This window comes from Loxodonta africana, chromosome 18 (assembly GCF_030014295.1).
Source record: "Loxodonta africana isolate mLoxAfr1 chromosome 18, mLoxAfr1.hap2, whole genome shotgun sequence".
In the NCBI taxonomy this organism is placed as follows: Eukaryota; Metazoa; Chordata; class Mammalia; order Proboscidea; family Elephantidae; genus Loxodonta; species Loxodonta africana.
Genome location: NC_087359.1, coordinates 42,860,874 through 42,880,612, shown reverse-complemented (window position 1 = coordinate 42,880,612; position 19,739 = coordinate 42,860,874).

The following is a 19,739-nucleotide window of genomic DNA, read 5'->3' as shown; positions in this document are numbered from 1 at the left end:
ATGATCCAGGGTTATAGATTGTACAGTAGTTCAATAACTTTTACCACTAATTTAAAATCTTCTAGAGGCAACAAAGCAAGACAGCTGCAGAAGCTGGGCACTGCAAAATCCAATAGCAATTCCAGAGTATAGTGTTTAATGATTGTCATGACGCCAACCACTATTGGCAAATTTGCAAAACCCATTACATCTATAAGGTAGTATTGAGACTAAAGATGAGACCCTATTGCAAAGTAATATCCATTCTGCATGCGTACATTTCAAAAAGATGATTATGCTAGCTAAATAGCAAATATTAGATTGTAAAAATGTGTTTAATAAAAACAGGGAAGTTTCCCATATGAAAGCACATGCCAAACCCATTGCCATTGAGTAGATTCTGACTCATAGCTACCCTGTAGGACAGAGGGTCCCTTAGGGTTTCCAAGGCTGTAATCTTAAAAAATAGACTGCCACGTCTTTCCTTCACAGAGCAGCTGGTGGGTTCGAACTGCAGACCTTTTGGTTAGTAGCCTAGCACCTAACCCCTGTGCCACCAGGACTCCTATCAAAGCACATAAACCTCAGTAATTCTTGAAATGTTTGTGACAAAAACCAACATGAAAATTGACAACTAAGTTCAAACTACCAAGGAATCTGTTTGTATAAAACAGTGAAATCTGACTTTTCTGGCAGCCATGGCATCTTTATTTCTAATCTAAGATGAATTTATGTGGCCTAGCTTTAGTTGAGAAATCTGGGCTCTTGAGGGTCCTGAAAATCTGAAGGTTTGCTGAAACACACTTTCTGAGTAAAACATCCTTTTATTGGGCTCTAGGGTCTGCTTTAAAGTGCACACCTAAAGAGCAGGTATCAGTATTGTGGAATAGGAAGTGAAATATTGTTTCTTGAGTGACTACTGTCTGCCAGGAATTATATCTGTCATTTCTCCATACATAATTTTTCAATAACTTGCAATAACTACATGATTATTATTAACTTTTATTTTACAGATAAGGAAACAAAAGTCCAACAAGATTAAAAAAAAAAAAGAAACCCACCTTGCACAAGATCACTTATGAATAAGATGCAGAGGTGAGAAATAAAGCTAGTTCTTTATGTCCTTTTGGTTGAGCCTCACAAGCAATCTGTCTAAGAGTCAAAAATATGTATATATTAATCATGTCACTGTAGCTGCTGTAGAATAATGATCTTGGCTTTGGAAGATCAGAATTGATAGTAGTAGGGTAGTTCCGTGGTAGTCCTGTGAAGAAAATGTTTCAAGAACAGAATGGTTAATTAAGACAGGAAATAATGTTTCAATTGCTTGACACCAAAACACCTGATGGGCGGATTATTATTTTTATCTCTTGGATGAGTAAACGGAGGCTCTGGATCCTAAAGTGTTGAATCAATCGGGACAGGTAAACAAAGGCAACAGAAGCTTATTTCTCACTCATGCAACTTTTCCTCAGTTCTGCAATCATCTTCATTGCACAATCCAGGATGACAGAGGATACACCACCTAGGTGAGACAGAACAAAATAATGCTAGAAAACACATGAGAGCTAATAATGATTTTGCCTTGAAGTGACCCACATGACTCATATTTTATTAGCTAAACTGATCGACCAAATCTAACTTCAATGGCCACTACTCATCTTTCATTTTGTCTTACTGTAGTGACTTGCATGTTTCTGTGATGCAGAAAGCTATGCCGTTGGTGTTTCAAATACCAGCAAGGCCACCCATGGTGAACAGGTTTCACTGGAGCTTCCAGACTAAGACAGACTAAGAAGAAGGAGCTGGCAGTCCATTTCAGAAAAAATTGGATGATGTAAACCTAATGAATAGCATCAGAACATTGTCTGATACAGCGCTGGCAGATAAGCCCCTCAATTTGGAAAGCACCAAAATACGACTGGAGAAGAGCTGCCTCCTCAAAATAGAGTCGACCTTAATGATGTGGATAGACTCAAGCTCTAGGGACCTTCATTTGCTAATGTGGCACTACTCAGACTGAGAACAAAAAAACTGCAAAAATCCATTAATGATCAGAATGTGGAATGTACAAAGTATGAATCTAGGAAAATTGGAAGTTGTCAAAAATGAAATGGAACACATAAAGAATGATATCCTGGGCTGACATGGGCCGGCATTAGTCATTTTGAATCGAAAATCAAATGGTCTACTGTGCTGGGAATGACAAATTGAAGAGGAATGGCGTAGCATTCGTTGTCAAAAAGAACATTGCAGGATCTATCCTGAAGTACAATGCCGTCAGTGATAGGATAATATCCATATGTCTACAAGGAAGACCGATTAATACAACTATTGTTCAAATTTATGCACCAACAACTAATGCCAAAGATGAAGAAATTGAAGATTTTTACCAATTTCTGCAGTCTGAAATTGATCAAAAACACAACCAAGATGCATTTATAATTACTGGTGATTGGAATTTGAAAGCTGGAAACAGGGACAAAAGAGCAGTAGTTGGAAAACATGGCCTTGGTGATGGAAACAATGCAGGAGAGTGCGTGAAAGAATTTTTCAGGAACAATGACTTCTGCATTGCAAATACATTTTTTCAACAACATAAATGGATCGTATACACCACTTCACCAGATGGGTTACACAGGAATTAAATCAACTACATCTGTGGAAAGAGACAATGGAGAAACTCAATATCATCAGTCAGAAAAAGGCCAGGGGCTTACTGTGAAACAGACCATCAGTTGCTCATACAAAATTAAAACACGTCCACAAGAGTCAAAGTATGACCTTGATTATATCCCACCTGAATTTAGAGACCATCTCAAGTACAGATTTCACACATTGAACACTAATGTCTGAAGACCAGACAACTTATCAGTGGCGTAAAGGACATCGTATATGAATAAAGCAAAAGGTCTTTAAAAAGACAGGAAAGAAAGAAAAGACCAAAATGGATGTCAGAAGAGACTCTGAAACTTGCTCTTAAATGTAGAGTAGCTAAAGTGAAAGGAAGAAATGATGAAACAAAAGAGCTGAACAGAAAATTTCAAATGGTGGCTCGAGTAGACAAAGTATTATAATTAAATGTGCAAAAGGACCTGGAGTTAGAAAACCAAAGGGAAGAGCACATGTCATTTCTCAAGCTGAAAGTACTAAAGAAAAAATTCAAGCCTCTAGTTGCTATGTTAAAGGATTCTATGGGCAAAATATTGAATGATGCAGGAAGCATCTAAAGAAGATGGAAGGAATATACAGAGTATACCAAAAATAATTGGTCGATGTTCAACATTTTCAGGATGTAGCATATAATCAAGAACGAATGATACTGACCAAAGAAGTCCAAGCTGCTCTGAAGGCATCGGACAAAAACAAGACTTCAGGATTTGACAGAATACCAATTTAGATGTTTCAACAAATGGATGCAGATCTGGAAGTGCTCACTCCTCTATGCCAAGAAATTTAGAAGACAGCTACCTGGCCAACTGACTAGAAGAGATACATATTTGGGCTAATTCCAAAGAAAAGTCACCCAACCAATTGCAGAAATTATCCAACAATATCATTAAGGTCACACGCAAGTAAAATTCTGCTGGAGATAATTAAAAAATGGTTGCAGAAATACATCAATGAGGAACTGACAGAAATTCAAGCCAGATTCAGAAGAGGGTGTAGAATGAGGCATATCACTGTTGATGTCAGATGAATCTTGGTTGAAAGCAGAGAATACTAGAAAGATGTTTGCCTGTGTTTTATTGACTATGCAAAGGCATTCGACTGTGTGGATCATATCAAATTATAGACAACATTGACGAGAATAAGTATTTCAAAACAATTGTGCTCCTGCGAAACCTGTACATAGACCAAGAAGCAGTCATTCAAACAAAGTAAGGGGATACTGTGTGGCTTAAAATCAGGAAAGGTGTGTGTCAGTGTTGTATCCTTTCACTGTACTTATCCGATCTGTATGCTGAGCAAATAATCCGAGGAGCTGGATTATAGGAAGGAGAATGAGGCAATAGAATTGGAGGACTCATTCACAATCTGCAATATGCAGATGACATAACTTTGCTTGCTGACAGCAAAGAGGACTTGAAGCACTTACTCATGAAAATCAAAGTCTATAGCCTTCAATATGGATTATACCTCCACATATAGAAAACAAAAATCCTCACAACTGGACCAATAAGCAACATCGTAATAAATGGAGAAAATATTGAAATTGTCAAAGATTTCATTTTACTTTGATCCACACTCAATGCCCATGTAAGCAGCAGTCAAGAAATCAAACAACTTATTGCATTAGGCAATTCTACTGCCTTTTTAAAGTGTTAAAAAGCAAATATATCACTTTGAGGACTAAGGTGTCTCTGACTTAAACAATGGTATTTTCAATCACCGCATATGCATGTGAAAGCTGGACAGTAAATAAGAAAGATGGAAGAAAATTGATGCCTTTGAATTTTGGTGTTGGCGAAGAATGTTGAGTATACCATGGACTGCCAGAAGAACAAACATATCTGTCTTGGAGGTACAGCCTGAATGCTCCTTAGAGGTGAGGATGGCGAGACTTCATCTCATATACTTCGGACATGTTATCAGAAGGGACCAATTCCTGGAGAAGGGTCAGCGAAAAAGAGGAAGACCCTCAACAAAATGGATTGACATAGTGGCTACAACAGTGAGCTCAAACATAGCAATGATTGTGAGTATGGTGCAGAACCTGGCAGTGTTTTCTTCTTTTGTACATGGGGTAGCTATGAGTCAGAACCAACTTAATGGCACTTAACAACAACAATAACCTAATGGAGAGGGAAAGAATAAGTTTACCTACCCACTCCAGGGAGAGAAATGGAAGTGAGTGACCAGCAATATAATCTTCCTTAAGCATCTTTGTGTAATTTTGCATCATATCAATATTGAGCTGGATTTGAACTGGGGCAGTTTAACTCTAGAGCCAATGCATTTTAATATCTTCATTACATTTTGTCTCACATAATAACAGATAATAATTGCTGGCATTGTCTTTTTCAAGCAGTCTGCTAAGAACTGCATGGATTTTCTTACTGATACTCCATAGCAATCCTGTGAAGATAGTACTTTTAGTATCCCCATTTTTCAAATGATACTTGTTTTCAAGACTTGAAGGGATGAATTATTTTATCCAAGCCACACTGCTAATGCACAGTATCTGGCAACAGAGCCAAGTTCTTAATGAATACCAAAGTGAAAAGCAGTGGAGTATTAAAAATACATCAGATATAGATTAATTCCTGAATCTCCAAGTCAAATTAGAACATTTGTTTGAAAAGCAGATAGCATAGTCATGTGTCAAAGCATAAATATAGCTATACACTCATAAGAATTACATGGAGATGTTATAAGAGAACAGGGCACTGTTCTTAAAGCCTGTCCAATTGAGGTTGTATGTGGTTCTGTTGTCTTGCCTTACACCCCGTTCAACCCCCCACCATGGATTTATTTTTGTAATATTAATCCATTCCTTGGCTCTAACTCATCACCCCAAAAGTTACAAAATCATCACTTCAAAACTGTGATATGGCATTTCTTTCACATGGTTCAATATTGGCTTTACATCTTGGGTTTTTTGTTTTTGAGTTAGCATCCTGCTTAATTATTTTAATACAAACTACTCAGAACCAAGTCTGTTTAATCCCCCCCTTTTTTTAAGGGGTAGCCTGGTGCTTGACAGCTATAATAATTTTGCTTTAAAAGCTACTCACTTATAGTAGACAAAAGTTATTTTAGGTGAATTATTTTAGGAAGGACAACACACAATACAGGAGAAGTCAGCACAACTGGATTAAACCAAAAGCTAAGAAGTTTCCTGAACACAACCAAACACTCTGAGGGACAGAGTAGCAGGGGCAGGGTTCTAGGGACCATGGTTTCAAGGGACATCTAGGTCAATTGGCATAACAAAGTGTATTAAGAAAATGTTCTGCATCCCACTTTGGTGAGTGTTGTCTGGGGTCTTAAAAGCTAGCAAGTGGCCATCTAAGATGCCTCAATTGGTCTCAACCCACCTGGAGCAAAGAAGAATGAAGAACACCTAAGACACAAGGAAAACATGAGCCCAAGAGATAGAAAAGTCCATGTAAGCCAGAGACTCCACCAGCGTGAGACCAGAAAAACTAGATGGTGCCCAGCTACCACCAATGACTGCCCTTACAGAGTACACAACAGAGAATCCCTGTTGGAGCAGGAGAACATTGGGATGCAGATCTCAAATTCTAGTAAAAATACCAGAGTTAATTGTCTGACTGAGGCTGGAGGGACCTCAGAGGTCATGGTCCCGGACTCTCCGTTAGCTCAAAACTAAAACCGTTCCTGAAGCCAACTCTTCAGACAAAGATTAGACTGCACAACAAGACAAAAAATGATGCTGGTGAGGAATGTGATTCTTAGCTCAAGTAGACATATGAGACTATGTGGGCAGCTCCTGTCTGGACCAAAGATAAGAAGGCAGAGGGGGACAGGAGCTGGTTGAATGGACACAGGAAATACAGGGTGAAGAAAAGGAGTATGCTGTCACATTGTAGGGAGACCAAGTAGGGTCACATAACAATGTGTGTATAAGTTTTTGTATGAGACACTGACTTGATTGCAACTTTCACTTAAAGCACAATAAAAAAATAGGAAAAAAAAACTACTTACTTATATACAATAAAATAATAAATAACATCAAAAACAGCAAACACCTAGATAGATAGTGCTTACTATGTGCATCAGGTAAGGAGTTCTAGTGGCACAGTGGTTAAGTGCAGTGGTTAAGCACTCAGCTGCTAACTGAAAGGTCAGCAGTTTGAACCCACCAGACACTCAGGGAAGAAAGATGTGGCAGTCTGCTTCCATAAAGATTACAACCTTGGAAACCCTATGAGGCAGTTCTACTCTGTCCTACAGGGTCACTATGAGCTGGAATCGACTTAATGGCAATGAGTTTAATTTACATTTTTTTATTATGTATCAGGTATTGTTCTAAGCACAGTATAAAGTAATTCATTTAATTCTCCCAATGACTCTATAAGGTATATGGTCTGCATTTCTTAGATGAGGAAGTGCCGGCACAGGGTCACTTGGCTGGTAAGTGATGGAGCCTGGAATTGAATCAAAGCAATTTGTCTCTGAAGTGTGCAAGCTTAACTGCCATGCTAAACTGCCTGCAAAATATGGCAATTCCCTTTGAGTCATTTTTCTCACACTGAGTAGATAATTCGGAAAGAGAAAATGAAAAAAAAATCATATGCACTGTGGAAATAACAGGCAATTTATAGTAGTTAGTTGTATACCTATGTGATGTCACACAATCATCAAAAAAGTTAAGTATTAGAATTACGTACACTGAAAATATTTATGCTTTATTATTCAATGCATATTTTATTAATAGCTTGTGCCAAGCACTAGAGATATATAGACCAAGATAGACAAATCCATATATCCCTGTACTTAAACATTCTGGTTAGAAAGGTACAAACGAGAAACAGTAGAGAAGTCAACAAACAAATTAACTTAGTAGCGATTAAAATATTAAAATATTAAAATAAAGAGCAGGGTCTAAAATCGTACCACTGCATTAAACAAATACTTACAAAATTCACATATGTGCATTGAACAGAAAGCAATTCATAATAAAGAAATCAGTCTTTACCTTTGGATAGGGGTATTATGCTGGATTTATTTTGCCTTTAAATTTTTTTTAATGTAGTTAATTAGAAAAAGACAAACACCCAAGTTGAAAAATAGGCAAAGGAAATGAAAAGCTAGTTCACCAAAGAATAAATTTAAATAACCAATTAACAAGAAGAAACGTACCTTCTTCATGGAAAATCGTACTCACCCCCTGACTAGGTTAAGTCACTATTCCATATACCTTTCTAACACTGTGCAGCAGTTATTATTATTTGTAATTACAAAACCTTTTTTTTTTTCTATTACTGTTTTCTTTTGCTATCCTAGATTATAAGTTTCCGTAGTACAGGGACCATGACTGTTACGTTACCTATGAATCTTGAGCACAGTGGCAGAGACATAGTAGGCAATCTGTAAATATTTCCTGAATAAACGAAAGAAAATTTTTGCAACTGAATTGAGTAAACAAATTCAAATTAATGAGCTATCAAGTTTTGCTCTTCAATTAGTCAAGAGGTGTTAAAAACTATAATAACTGATGTTGGTTTCTCATTGATTGCATAGGGATAAATTGATAAAAATATTTTCTGAAGTCAATTTGCAAAATATTTCAAAGATCTTCAAAAAGTTCTCTTGCAATTCAGTCATCCCCTCTGTCTGAATCTGTCCAAAGAAAACAATATGATTTTTGCACAAAATTCAAGTGTAAGACAAGAGTATTTATTGCAGAATGTTTATAATGGACAGGCTTTTCTCTTGTGGTAGAATTGCATATGGCATTTTTATTTCTTTGTTGTCCTCTGAAAGTTTTATGACTAACATATACAGTGCAACTTATTTTTAAACAGATTTAATATTTTTATAATTTTTTATTTAACATTATAATAGATTTTAAAGTCTAACAGAAAATAAGATGGGGAATTAATGCCAGGTAGCAAAAAAAAAAAAAAAAAAAAACCCAAAAAATGTGTTTTTGTAGCAAGTATAAACCCTTTCAGAGAGGTATGGGTAAAATGCCATGGCAACTCAGAGGAATTCAGAAGGAGGTAAGCCAGGTAGACTGCACGAAGAAGTTAGAACTCAAGTGTAAAGTAAAATCTCGAAAACTTTATAGAATATCGACCTGTAATTATGACAGGGAAGTAGATAAGAAGGTAGTAGGAACAATTTTCTAATTATATACTGAATGTATACACTGGGGCTAGGAAGCAGGGAGCACAGAAGGGAAACATTGAAAATTAAAGAGTGGAAAAAAGACTATCCAAACAAGAAATGAAAGAGAGGTGATCAGAAGCGTTACTAGAGATGAATAAGGACATTCTATAAGGTCATCGGTCTAACATCAAGATATCATGCTAACCTTCATACATCCAAAAATATAGCTTCAAATGATATAAGTCAAATACTGATATAACAAAAAGGAAAAATATAGAAATCCACTACCTTTAAGGAAAAGATTAACACATTTTCTCCATAACGGATACAACAAGCAAACAAAACATTCGTAAAGAGACATAATGTCTGAACAACACAATTAACAAACTTGACCTAACTGACCTATATACAGAGTGGATATAAAGTCTTAAAACACACATAACACTGGGGCGAAAGGAGGCATAAGGAAAGCATCTCACTGAAACCAGACCAACGGGTCCGTGCCCAGCATGCAAGAAGCCAAACTCGCAGATACTGGTTTTGAGAGGAAGAAAGCGTTTATTTCGCAGGCTAGCAAGTGGGAACTCGGAAATATCGACCTCAGACTGAGTTCCCCAATCTGCGGGAGCAATGTACAATTTATACTAATATATACTCATTTAGGGGTGGAGGGCAACAGTAAGCAGGATCTCAGGTTTTACCTATTCCTAGTTTCTACGGATTATTTATTATGACACGGGACTAAGACTCAACCCGGAAGTGCCCGACAGACCAAGCGCTTTTGAAATGGGCCCGACTATTGTTGATGATGCATTTCCGGTAATTTTGGTTCCTGGGCATGAGTCTTTTGGTTCCTTGACGTAAATTCTGTTGTGTCACTGAGCAGGCGTGGCAGGACAGGGTCGTTTGTCAGTCATGGTGGTCTGCTCTGCACATGTCAGGCTACTCAGCCCGGTAGATCTGGGCTCTCCGGAGGATCTGAAAAACAACTTAGGGGAAATGGGTGGCATGGTGGGGAGGTGACCTGGAGTGGCCTGATATCTGGCGGAGTGCTGATTAATTAGGCGTCTTCGGTAGCTTCAGCCTCCAGAGTCCCCTAACATCACACACTGGTAATACTGTATTTCCTAATCTGGGCGCTGGTTACATAGATTTCTATTAATTTTCCATATGTTTATTTTACTTCCTTAAAAGAAGAAGAAAAAAAGTCATAGGGACTCTCATTCATGTGTGACAGTTTAAAAGTTATTCCTAGCCAGTACTCTTAAAAAATTTACAGTAGAACAAATTCTCTTTGGTACTTGTGTTAAGGCAAATCACGGATTCAGCCGCTTGCGGCAAAGCAAATACTGAGACAGGAAGGAGGTAAGCGGCAAGAGGGCCTTATTGAATGCCGGTATGCAAGAGACAGAGGGGATAGGTCCCTTCCAACTTCTGCCTGTCCCAAAAGGGCCAGCTGCAGGGTTTTATAGGGAAAGAAAGGGTGCGTTTGAGGAATTTCGGAGACTTTTTAATTCCACTTTGAGGTCCTCTTGCAAATGGCATGCTAGATGTGATGACCTCTTCAGGGTATTCTTAGAATCCCTCCTGGTGTCATTGAGGCTTGATCTTCTGATATCACCATCTCCTGACTCCTGGGTTCCCAGATCCTATCACTCGCTTTTCCCCTTTAGAGAGAAACACAGGTTAATCTTAAACTTTTACAACGTCGTGAGAGAACAATCAGGGAGAAGAGAACTCAAGGTGTGCTGTCGCTCACAGGGGTTTCATCAGTCCCCATAAACATTAACCTATTCTGCCATCTGAGTTTTCAAGCAGTATTTTTTCCATTTCACTTGTTTGGTACTTTTTCCTTTATTTTCCGATTCCTTTATTTGCCTCTCCAAAGACTCTTAATAACTTAATGCCACTGTAAATGCCCACATAAAGATTCTTCATTTCCACTGTAGTAAGATACCATTCTTCATACATTATACTACCCTCCCTTCAAAACTTCTTTTTATATGCTTAGTTCCCTCAAACTTAAGTGAAAGAGGAGACACAGAAAAAGAGACTGGTGTTTTCTGAACCAGTTGTGTATCTTGTCTAATTGTGAAAAACAGCCATAAAAACAACAACATTTGATGTGAGTGCATAATCCCAGTTGTTCCTGTAAGGAAACAAATCGAGGAGAGCCACAGAAGAGCCAAATAACTGTTCTTAAGGCTACAAAATTGTTAAAGCGCGTTCAAACCCAAATCTACTTCAAGTTAGCTTTCACTCCACTGTAGCTTTCTTTGTAGCTAATAAAGTAATCAAGTTTCCAAATTAATGATTAATAAATGACTTAAGAGTTATATGATTTAGGTAAAGTTTCCAGTTTAAAAGGAATTTTTAGTAGTAGACTGAAGAAAGATGTGGCATGATAATGATAGGAACCGATCTAGAGTTTGTGGGTTTAGAGATGATAAATCAAGAAGGCCTTTCAGTATTAGAAAGTTAGATTATTATCTCCAGACATTTGGGAATTCCATGAACCTATATCTAAGGCCAGTCTGGTCTTATATAAATGTGTACTATGCATGGCCTTTGAAGCATGGTCCTTCAATTGATTTGAGGCCTCAGATTTATAGAAAATAATATGTACAGTTCTTCACAGATAAAATATATGTAATTTCATAGCCTCTTATTTTTAATGACAATCAAGAACTACTTATAAATAAGCTACTAAGTGAGTTATTAAGACAATACAATTTGGTACTCATAAATTAAATTCAGGGTGTTATTAAAGTTACATGAAAATTCAAATTCTTTATTCTACTAAGAAATTTGGCCTCTACAAATGCTATATAGTGTTGAACGGTTCCTACAGATAATTGGGATTTTGACATTTTTCTGTAGGATTTTTTACTACCTGTTCATCATCAGAGTTGTTTTGAGTTTGTGTTGTCCTTGATGTTGATTAAATATTACTGATTTTTCTTCATCGTTATCAAATTAAGCTGTTGTGGGTGTTTTCATGGTGGCATATTTATACCAATAATATAGGTATTTTTTGCAATGAGACTGTGAATCATTCATGTATCTACGGTTAAAAAAGATGATGTATAGTCACTGGAAAATTTATTTGTAGAGACATTTCATTGTTGATGGATTGCCTTTGAACTCATTTTATTTAATCTACTGCAAAATACTATCAAGATAATGATAACAACTCTCTATACTATTTTAAAATTTATTTGGTTTTGCAATAACTGGTGGGGCTACAGGCCCCTGGGTGGCTCAAATGGTTTGTGCTCACCTACTAACCTAAAGGTTGGCAGTTCAACCCATCCAGTGGTGTTGTGTAAGGAAGGTCTGACGATCTGCTTCCATCAAGATTACAGCCAAGAAAACTCTATGGAGCAGTTCTACTCTGTAACACAGTGGGTCGCCACAAGTAGGAATCGACTCAACAACAGGTTAGATGGACTGCGAGGCCTTTTATCCTACCTAAATTGGGTCAGTCAACTTGAAAACTGAGGTGCTCTCAATCTTTGCCTCATTGGTTTGCAAAATCTCCTTCTTCTGACACTGCTAATGGAATATGAGCAATGACTTCAGATCTTCTGGAAACACTGTAAAGAAAGTTTAATGTGATAGGCTTTTCAGTGGGTTGTGTTCTACTTAGTTATAACCAATTCAATGCTTTTCATTTGGACTTTAATCTATTGAACCAATGATTTTAACAAAAATCATACAACCACGGAGTGCTTTAATTATAATCTATGACTTCTATGTAAGGGCTCAATATTAATTTCTAAAAAAAATTTGTTCAGAGATTCATTTTGTTCACAGATTGATAAGAGGGACATTTGCTTAAATAGCCATTTCAAATATTTTAATGAAAGTTAAATTAAAAAAAAGGATTTGATATTCAATTTTGTATTGCTTAACAAACCCTTCTTTAGTGATGCATTTATTTAAAAAAAACAATTCTATGACCATTATATGCCACTGTTATTGTTACAGGAGACTCAGTATCATTCAGAAGGGGAATTAAGTTCAACTGTGACTATTTTAATACAACATTCTCTCTTGACTCATTTAACCAATGCAATTGGCATTTTAAGCAGACGTATTTTATTTTTTTGTGTATTTCTCATCTTTCTTAAGGACCATCCCTATCTATGGTGTCCTTGAATTGATTCAAAGGACAATAGTTTTCTTTCACAATGAAGCATCACATTTTATCTACCTCAATCAGCTTATTGAGTGCTTACTATGCTTTTGGTACGATATTAGTCATGGAAGAAAAAGTGTTGAATAGAACAGACAAGTTCTGGTAGGAAAAAAAAAAGTGCCTTTTGTAGTGAATTCTTACTATTCTGGAGGAAAAGGCCCAGCAGTGAAGTGTTCTGACAAATGACCAATTGGCAAAGGAGTTCTGCAAGGGAGCTACAAAGGGGAGTGGTAAAGAACTTCAATTCTGTTTGAGAACTTAAACCAACATGAGAGACTTGTGAGCCTAGAGGCATAGAGGCACTGTACTTGCTTTTATTCCTTTCAGATCCAAGCATCATTCACAAGTGTTAAAAGCAATGTGTGTGCTTTGCCTGAGAAGAAGAAAGTCTTGGAAGAATTTCTCAGTACATTCTAATTTATCTGAAAGGGCAGAATTTCCAGACAGAATGAAGATGTGTGTAAATGAGTGTAAGTATCTGTCTGTGCGAGCGCATGAGTACAAAGGACCAGAAAAGAGGGTGGTATAAAATGGTGTTTTTGTATATGTGTATTTTTTCTGGAGAAGTATAGTTATTTTTCATAAAACATGTTTTAACATGTAGCAATGACATTATCATTTTTAAATCAATTAGTAATTAAATGTTTAATTTTTCAGTTTTAAATTTCTAATGTGGTAAAGACCAACTAGATGTAAACTGCATAAACATAGGCCCTTTGGGATCCTCAATAATTTTTAAGATTGTGCAGGTGTACTAAGAACAATGCATTTGAGAAGTCTTGGTAGAGTGTCATCAAAGTTTGAAACGGGGTATATTGTTGTTAGTTGCTGTCAAGTGCATTCTGATTCATGGGAACCCCATGTGTGCAGAGTAGAACTACTTCCTGGGCTTTAAAAGGCTGTGACCTTTCAGAAGCATATCATTAAGCCTGTCTTTTCCGAGGCACCTCTGGGTGGGTTCAAACTGCCAACCTTTCGGCTAGTAGTCAAGCGCTAAATCAGAATCTGAGTATAAGAAGCTACAATACATGAAATGAGTAAATAACAAGGGGCCATAATCTCTGTGGAGTTCCTGAGTGGTGAACTGAAAGTTTGGAAGTTTGAGTTCACACAGAGGTGCCTCGGAAGAAAAGACCTAGTGATCTACTTTCCAAAATGTAGCCATCGAAAATCCTGTGGAACGCAGTCTATTCTGGCATACATGGGATCACCATCAGTGGGAGTCAACTGAGTGGCAACTTGTTGGTTGGATGTTACAATCTCTGTGTCATTTTGAAATGAAAGCATCAGTACTTGGTTTTTAGGTGTAATCACTGGGGGACCCTGACAGAAGTGACAGGAACTAACACTACAGCAAACAGGAAAGGAGAGAAGAGGCAGATACCAGTGCCTATACCAGAACTGACCAGCTTACAAAACCCCTTTGAGGCCTACCCTGTGAACTTACAGAACAATCATGAAGCAATGTGAAGAATCCTGGAGTTGACCCTACAGTAAGATTATATTAACAGGCTGGAAAATCTCATTTTTACATTCACAAAATATTTTATATTTTTCCCCAGTGAATTCATGAAGATGTTGACTGGGATCGTAAAATATCAAGTGTTTTTGCTGCTAAAGACAGTTATCCAGCAAAAATGGGCAAAAAGTGATAACAGTAAGTCAAAGTGTTAAATCGTCACATATTCTCTTCCTATAGGGAACAGTAGGAAACCCTGGTGGCATAGTGGTTAAGTGCTACGACTGCTAACCAAAAGGTCAGCAGTTCGAATCTGCTAGGCGCTCCTTAGAAATTCTGTGGGACAGTTCTACTCTGTCCTATAGGGTCGCTATGAGTCGGAATCGACTCGACAGCACTGGGTTTGGTTTGGTTTATAGGGAACAGTAAGGAATTACTGATGATTTTCTTGGCTTGTATCCAGAGCTACGTCTAGGGCTGCTTCCCTGCTCCCTTAAATATTTGTTATGCAATTATAATCTGCTAAAATAAAAATCTTTAAAGAAGCCTTGCGTGTGGGAAAAAAAAAAAAAACTCTCAAAAGGAAGATTGGAAGGAGGGATAGAAGTGAAAGGAAAGCACTCCCACTCCCACTCTTGTCTGAGTAGTAGAGGTGATTGGGGGCCCACTATTTGTATGTGTTTGGACCGATGTTATTGCCAATTTGTTGACCAGCTCATAGACTACTGGCTTTATCTCTGCTTAGTGCCCCTTCTCCTCTCCCATAAGCCCTCAGGGCCCAGTGCTGCCTGGTTCATTTGCTAGAGCTCATGAAAGACTTTTTTTTAATGAAGATGGCATGTATATATGCGCAAATCACTACTTTTCATAGACATCGGATATTTTGTCCAAGTCAGATGGCATGGCTGTCAATTATGGATTTTTAAAACTATTGAAAACTTATCCATGCTATCTGCAAAGTGTATTTCCTTTAAATACCCTTAAAATATAACAACTCAAATTTCACAAAATCTTTCAAGCAAATGCTGTGAGCTGTCAGAGAAGGAGAATACTAATAGCATCACATTTTCAGAGTATTATGTTAAGTAATCTTGGGAAAAAATAACTTTTATTTTTTAACCTGATGTCAACAACTGACATTAGAAAAAATAATAATTACAAATAAATAAAAATAGTCCATTCGTTGTTGCCTCCAGGGAGAGACCTCGGCAAAGCTACTTTATGCCAACTCTTAAAACTGAACACATTGCCCTCAAGTCAATTCAGACTCATAGCAAGCTTATAGGACACAGTAGAACAGCCAATTGGGTTTCCAAGGAGCAGTTGGTAGCTTTGAACCACCAACCCTTTGGTTAGCAGCCATAGCTCTAATCACTGTGCCACCTGAGCTCCTGCCAACTCCTACTCGGATGTAATGTTTTCGGTGCTAAAATTCTTCCACACAAACTTCATTGGAAACAGCCTAGCAGGAAGCAGGTTATGATAAACCCCAGGGGCGAAAAACCAGGAAGCATAGTACTCAGGCCTTACAGAAAGCAAGGTACGCAAGGGCTTAATTGTGTTTGCTTACTAATCTGTAGCGCACAATTTCACTCGTGGTGAAACCCATGTGAAATTGTGTGCTACAGATTAGAAAGAAAGCACAATGAAGCCAGTGAGTACCTTGCTTATTCAGTAATCTGTCTCTCATGAGTCTCTCGTGCACTCTGGCTTTCACAGTACCAAAGGGCTGGAGTTTGCCTTGGAAAGAGATTGCACTGTAACCTAGCATGCCCCAGAATTATGCATTACTTTCCTGCTGCTCAGCCTCTAGCCCAACTTGAGATGCTGCAGGATGTGCAGTGCTGCTGCTTGCTCCAACTGAGTATCAGGTGAGTGGTATAAATAAATTACAAGTGGAGAACCTAGCGTTTGCACTGATTTTCCATTGCCTGCTATCTGAATAGAAACATACGTTCCCAAGCCTATTGCTTAATATATTCACATAGTGAAGTTAAAATGTTTGGTTAGGGATTCAATATTGTTATACTGAGCAGCAAGTATGGTAAGCCAGAAGAATGGTAAGAAGCTGGGAACTCATTTAAAATCAGTGTGTATTCAAATTAGGGAGTAACAAAATAGATAAACCTACAACTTTAAATAGTAACCTAGGGAGAGTTAACCAGTATCCATAGCTTTTGTCACTGCAGGGAGAATCAATGACATATACAAACAAATAATAAAAACAATATTTGAGGTAGCATTAAAATTTATTTGTAGTAAATGTGAGGACAATGACTACTATGCAGTATTGGCAGCTATATTAAGAACCCTGTGTGCAATGAATGCAATAGTAAGCCCAGAAAATGAATGAGAGCAATAGATTTACAGCTCTACTTGGCAAGAGTAACAAGATTTAAATAAAAGGTGGGAAGATATGCTGTGAATATTATAGAGTGGCTTCTCTTTAAAAACAAAAAGAAATATATATAAGATTGCCCTTTAAAAGTTAAACTTTTCAAAAACACACACACCGTCGGCTCTATCCTATATGCTGAGTTATTTGAGCCTAAGACTAGACTCTAAGCCAATTGAACTTGTTAACCTATTTATTGTAGGAAGCTAGAAGTGTGTCAGGAATGACAACTGTGTTGAATAAGAAGTTCCAGAGCTCAAATGAAAGCCATTGCTAGCTAATAAAAATTATGCTTAATTCAATCCTATTAGAAGGATTTGTTACCTTAAGCATGTCTGCTTTGAATCAAGTCACCTGGGTTCAAATAACGACTTGAACACCAGTCACTATTGTGTGGAAATTATTTAACCTCCTTGGCCCCTATGGGGTACCTATGAGTCAGAATTGACTTGATAGCAACAGGTTGGGTTTGGTTTTGGCCCTTAGTATCTTGTTTTGTCCTAGAGTTTTTGTGAGAATTAAATGGTATAATCCATCTTGTTAATATTGATGGTCACATTGTATTTTCATTATTGGAGAAAAAAAAAAAAACTCTATTATGCAGGTGAGTGTAAGATCTCACCTTGGTTGTCCTGTCCTCAGAGAGAATTCAACCAACCATGCTATCTAAAGGTCCTCCCACCTTGTTATTATCTTTTTCTGTCAGTTACTCAATTTCTTCACAACATTCATGATTTTTTTCTGTTTAGTTAGTCAATTTTTTTTTTTTGGGGGGTTGGTTTTTTTTTTTTAATGTCCCTTCACCAGAAAGTAAACATATGGAAGGCAAACACAGTTTCCTGCTTTTAGCAGGAAGCCTGTCACATGGTAAGTATTCAATAAATATTTTTTAAAATGGGTGCATAAGTGTAAAATGTGTTAGCCAATGGACTTTGTGTATTTTATATGTAGTGACAAGATCACCCCTATTTTTAAATGGATACAATGGATTGTTTAGCCTGATGGTAGCCCACTTTTCCCAGGTGATACTTATTGTAATTTCAGTGCAATTTGTGACCAAGCAAGACGGCTACATCATGTTTTCATTTTAATTTCCTTGCAAAGAGTAGGTCTTTAGAAATTTTCACATGTGATATTTTTGTTTTCTGATGATTTGTGACTAAATCTAAAAGAAAAAACCAAATAATTGGTTTTCAATTTTGTTGGATGTGTTAATGCAGTTCTCTTGGGCGGTACATGAACTTAGTTTTGAGTCCCTCTTCCGGAAGTCAGACAGTTCTCCTGAAGGTAAGCACATTCTGCTCCTTACTGAAAATATTATCATCAAATGAGAGAGAAAATTAGTACACACAGAAAATAAAGATAGAGATCATGGATTCAATCCAGTCTGCCACCTGTTTTTGTATGGCGCACAAACAAAATATATTTTTACATTTTTTTTTATTAACTTTTATTGAGCTTCAAGTGAACGTTTACAAATCAAGTCAGTTTGTCACATATAAGTTTATATACATCTTACTCCATACTCCCACTTGCTCTCCCCCTAATGAGTCAGCCCTTCCACTCTCTCCTTTCGTGACAATTTTGCCAGCTTCCAACTCTCTCTATCCTCCCATCCCCCCTCCAGACAGGAGATGCCAACACAGTCTCAAGTGTCCGCCTGATATAATTAGCTCACTCTTCATCAGCATCTCTCTCCTACCCACTGTCCAGTCCCTTTCATGCCTGATGAGTTGTGTTCGGGGATAGTTCCTGTCCTGTGCCAACAGAAGGTTTGGGAACCATGACCGCCGTGATTCCTCTAGTCTCAGTCAGACCATTAAGTATGGTCTTTTTATGAGAATTTGGGGTCTGCATCCCATTGATCTCCTGCTCCCTCAGGGGCCCTCTATTGTGCTCCCTGTCAGGGCAGTCATCGATTGTGGCCGGGCACCAACTAGTTCTTCTGGTCTCAGGATGATGTAGGTCTCTGATTCATGTGGCCCTTTCTGTCTCTTGGGCTCATAGTTGTTGTGTGACCTTGGTGTTCTTCATTCTCCTTTGCTCCAGGTGGGTTGAGACCAATTGATGCATCTTAGATGGCCGCTTGTTAGCATTTAAGACCCCAGACGCCACGTTTCAAAGTGGGATGAAGAATGTTTTCATAATAGAATTATTTGGCCAATTGACTTAGAAGTCCCCTTAAGCCATGGTTCCCAAACCCCCGCCCTTGCTCCGCTGACCTTTGAAGCATTCATTTTATCCCGGAAACTTCTTTGCTTTTGGTCCAGTCCAATTGAGCTGACCTTCCATGTATTGAGTGTTGTCTTTCCCTTCACCTAAAGCAGTTCTTATCTACTAATTAATCAATAAAAAACCCTCTCCCTCCCTCTCTCCCTCCCCCCGTCGTAACCTATATGTGTCCTTCTCAGTTTATACTATTTCTCAAGATCTTATAATGGTGGTCTTATACAATATTTGTCCTTTTGCCTCTGACTGATTTCGCTCAGCATAATGCCTTCCAGGTCCCTCCATGCTATGAAATGTTTCACAGATTCATCACTGTTCTTTATCGATGCATAGTATTCCATTGTGTGAATATACCACAATTTATTTAACCATTCATCCGTTGATGGACACCTTGGTTGCTTCCAGCTTTTTGCTATTGTAAACAGAGCTGCAATAAACATGGGTGTGCATATATCTGTTTGTGTGAAGGCTCTTGTTTCTCTAGGGTATATTCCGAGGAGTGGGATTTCTGGGTTGTACGGTAGTTCTATTTCTAACTGTTTAAGATAACGCCAGATAGATTTCCAAAGTGGTTGTACCATTTTACAATCCCACCAGCAGTGTATAAGAGTTCCAATCTCTCCGCAGCCTCTCCAACATTTATTATTTTGTGTTTTTTGGATTAATGCCAGCCT